Below are 4,601 nucleotides of genomic sequence, written 5' to 3'. Positions count from 1 at the left end.
GTCATCGTCTTTATCACATTTAGGGTTAATGTACTACATCTTAATCTACTTAACACATTCTGAAATACCAATGTTTAAATCAAAGATTTTATACATTAGTTCACTTGTTTTAAGATCTGTCCAAGAAATAGCTTCCTATATTTGTTATGTCTTAAACAGCAATTCTGTAATCCAATCTGAGCCAACTAGGTAAGAGAGATTTTCTACTTTATTGCTCTCTTTTTAACTTTTCCCTAATTAATTGTGTAAATGTGCACTCATTAAAACAGCAAAAAGGTTACTGAATAAATTCTATACATTTCCTGGTAAAATTAGTTTCATTAAGTATTAAATACACACTATTTTCTTTGGCTTAAATTGAGAATTTGCTTTTAATTTTTCTATAATCATTGCAACCTTGCCAATAACTATATTACTTAAGCTTTCTATTTTATGACTGTAAAGATTTTAAACTCTGATAATAATATTTACACTAAATACACTTAAAGCAGACAATAAAATTTCAAATAAAACAAACTATATCCGAATCTATTAGGACCAAACAGGTCTCAACATCTAGATTTTACTTTATAAATTACACAAATACATTGTACATTCTGAAACAATGAATGCTTACAATATTAACTTGTAACCTTTCCACATAAAATAACTTACACAGGAATGTGAATGGATCAATATTTGTGACATAAATTGCAACTCTAAATTCTTTTCTTTTGTGGCTGTTGTTTTTTCTTCCCAGTTTCCACAGACTGATGCAAGAGTTCTTATGCTTTGGCTATGAAATCTGAGCTTAATGAGGCAACATTGGCTATTAAGCCTTATTTCTATGATGGAGCATTATCCTTAAATCTGATGCCATTTCCAGAGAACAGTAGGAGAATCAGAGCTATCTCGAATCTTCAGGTTCTGTTTTGTTGACTTTCTTTTCCAAAGTAGAAGTTGAGTGAGGGTAGTCTTTTAAAATCCCAAGGCTCTCTGAGGAGTGGGACTTTGCCTCACTTGAGTAAAGTCTACTCAGCTACCCATTCACCACAAAATGATGGGGCTGTCAGTTCTGCAAATTAGGCATTTGGATATTCAAAGGTCTCTTTCCTTGTCCATCTGAGTTATCAGAAGGCAAGCCATCAGGACTGCTCTTTTGAGCTCTGCCTGGTAAAGCCCTGTAGACAGTCTTCTCTCAGCATGCTGCAGTCTCTCATAGCATAGCCAGCTTGGGCACAGAGGAGCTCTATCTGCTTTGCCATCACCTTTTCACACTGCTGTGAACTAAGGGCTGCGTGTTCTTCACTCTTGGCTCTAGCCTGCTGAAAGAGTGTGTGCATAGAATCCTGGAAATCTGGAAACACATCCTCTACTTTAATTCTCTTTAGGGATAATGCATCTCTTTCACCACATGTTGACTTGATGTATCTGTAAGTATATTCATAGGTGACTTCTCGAGAAATATGCCTAGCCAAAGCAAAAAGTTCATCTTGTAAGCTGGGCATTATCTTTCACATAGAATTGGGCAGCTGCTTCGTTAACAGTGAGCTCATGAAGTGTGAGATGTTTCCCATCCTTTTTATTTGAATCAAATCTGCCATACATTGCACTGTATTTTCGAATTTCCTCCTCTTTTTGTGGATCATCATCACTCATTTCAAAAACGTGACCATTTTGGCCAACTTCTTGTTGGTTTTTAGCAGCTCTTTCCCTTCGTTCAAATCACTTTTTTGTCAGTGTGGGGGCCATTCGCTCCACACACTCAGCCACAGAGAGGGCAGCAGCAGCATCCAGTGCCTCACTGCTTTCCTTGGAGAAAGCTGGAGAGCCACGGTCTGCTGGGGTCAGACTGTGTTCCCTCTCAGTAGCATGGTAGCCTTGCCAGAGTCTGTTGTGCTAAGCTCCCATCACATCTGACTTCCCTTGTCCCAAGCTCTGCACACAAGTAGTGGCAGCACATTTGGGAATTTTAAAATGAGGTTCCTTTCATTACTACTTCAGGATATTCCCAGCCAATTTGGTGATCCCTCTGGTACTTTGTAGATAGGTATACTACTGACAGGAAGGGAAGTCAGTGGCTGATTGAAAAGGCCAGGGTTTGTAATCCAGTCTCTCAAAGCCTTCTATAGTCTTCTAACATGAAGGGGCTTGCTAGCCATGCCAAGGAGTGCCAGTGATTTCCAAAAATTCCTCTTCTCCAGCTTCACAGAGTTGCTGGATATCATCGCCACCTTGTTGGATAAAGGCATCAAAAAAGCAGATTGCCTTTCTTCAGTATTCTATATAGCTGCAACTCTCCCAGGGTCCTGGGTAAGGCTGCAGCCATTACTGTGGATGGATTTAACTTGGACCACAGCTGCAGCAGTCTTGGCGCACTCTCCGGAGGACAACTCAGCCCCAACTCTCCCTCAGGCGGCTTTGGTGGCCTGGACGCCCCGCTCCCGTCTTGGGGGGGGGGAGGGAAGGTGAGGGGGAGGGAAGGTGGGGGGGAGGGAAGGTGGGGGGGGAGGGAAGGTGGGGGGGGAGGGAAGGTGGGGGGGGAGGGAAGGTGGGGGGGGAGGGAAGGTCGGGGGGGAGGGAAGGTCGGGGGGGAGGGAAGGTCGGGGGGGAGGGAAGGTGGGGGGTGCGGTCTCCCCGCGCACGGCTGGCTCCTGCCCGCTGCTGCCCACCCGCCTGCCCAGACGACGCTCCTTCTGCTGTGGTGGCTGTGGCGGCGGCAGCGGCGGCACCTCCCGTGCGCACTGCACCTTCCCGTCCCCCGCCCACCTCCGTCCTAGCCTGCACCCCCAGCGCGCCCTCCCTTTGGGAGATTCCTGTTCTTGCTACTTTGGCGGCTCAGGCCCAGGCTCAGGTCCTCTAGCGGCCAAGTGACTCAGATACAGGCAGTGGGCCTCCGCGCGACAGGGGAGAGGGTGACGCCCCGGGCCTTGGCCTCTTCCTACCGCCCCCATCCCTGAATAAAGAAATTTTTAAAAACTCAACATTAAAAAATAGCCCAGCCTATACATGTACAAATGAACTGAATAGGCACTTATTAAAAGAAATATGCATAGAAGTCCAGCTTCTTTAACAAATCAGGAAAATGCTAATCAAAACTACACTGAGATTCCTTCTCACTCCTCTTAGTGTGGCAAGCATGAAAAATACAAATAACAAAAAAAGTTGGTGAAGATGTGGGGAGAAGAAACACATACACACAGTTGGTGAAAATTTAAATTATTTTAGTCACTGTAGAAATCAGTATGGAGTGTTCCCAAAAGGCTAAAAATAGAATTACTGTATGATCAAGTTCTATTATTCCTTGGAATTTATCCAGAAGAATTAAAGTGAGTATACTTTAAAAACAAATGCATACAAATAAAATGTTTGCCACAGCACAATTCACTAGTCAAGTTATGGAGTCCGCCTAGGTGGCTATCAACAGATGAATGGATAAAGACAATTATATATATATATATATATATATATATATATATATATATATATATATATATATATATAGAAGGAGAGGGAAAGGGAAGGTATTGAGGAATGAGACTGATCAAATTATGTATATATATATATATAATTGTCTTTATATATATGTGATATATATATATATATATCACAATGGAGTATTATTTAGTCATAAAGAACAACATTCTACAATTTTCGGGGAAACTGATGAAACTGAAGAATATAATTTTGAGTTAAATAAGTCATACTGTGAGAAAATATTATATGTTTTCTCTCATATGTAAGCTAGCAGGGTGTGTGGAGGTGACACCATAAAAGTAGAAGAGAGACCTAGATAATATAGGAAGAGGATCGGGAAGGAAGGATGAGGGAGGCATTGAGAAGTGAGTTTAATCAAATTGTTTGCATAGATACCTAATTAAACTCATCATTTTGTAAAATACATGCCAATGGGGGGGGGCTCTCTCCAAGAGTTAAAAAAAATTTTCTCCAGAAAACACAAAAAGTAAAAAAAAAATAGTGCAAATAAAATTGAGGTAATTAAAGAGTTCCTGCTCCCCACTGTGGCTCCCTTAAATTAGGTGACCTTGAACTAGGTTGAGAAGCAGGACAAATCAGGTTGGGAAGAATGCTAGAGATTATGAAATGGAGGGCTGGACAAATGCACTGAGGCATTTAGAAGGGCTCTGGTAGATGGTGTGGGGCATTGCAGTGTGAACCTGGGAAATAAGCTGATCAAACCATACATTATGCAAAAGTTTGTCTGCTTTAGCAATGCTTAGGATGTACTGGGATGAATTGATTACTGCAGAAGTCTAATTGAAAGGTAGAGGTGGGACACACAGTAGGAGTGCAAAGGAAGAAAGGGACTTGAAAATGAAGAATTTGAAGAAAAAAAAAAGAAATAAAACAGGGAATCACAGGGAAATAAAAGGGAGACCAACAGAGTAAAGGAAAAGGATAGAGAAGGAGGAGAAGAGGGCATGAGAAAGTATTTGGTAACAAAGTCTACCAAATTATGATATATCCATGTATGAATATACCATGATGAATCTAGTTTATATATTTATTATAATGTACTACTACTGCTACTACTACTTCCACCACTACTAATGATGATGATAGAAAGAAAATCAGGGCAGTAGAGCAAGCAGATCAGGGGA

At 41.3% G+C, this 4,601-nt stretch overlaps 1 pseudogene; it reads right to left on the bottom strand.

The window, feature by feature from the left end:
* Positions 1-886: 886 nt before the first annotated feature.
* Positions 887-2,308, bottom strand: LOC144251473 (NGFI-A-binding protein 1 pseudogene; annotated as a pseudogene).
* Between the last annotated feature and the right edge of the window lie 2,293 nt (positions 2,309-4,601).

This window comes from Urocitellus parryii (genome assembly GCF_045843805.1).
Source record: "Urocitellus parryii isolate mUroPar1 chromosome 13 unlocalized genomic scaffold, mUroPar1.hap1 SUPER_13_unloc_8, whole genome shotgun sequence".
Lineage (NCBI taxonomy): Eukaryota > Metazoa > Chordata > Mammalia > Rodentia > Sciuridae > Urocitellus > Urocitellus parryii.
The sequence above is the reverse complement of the archived record's forward strand: the minus strand, read 5'-3'. Positions and strand labels throughout refer to the sequence as shown.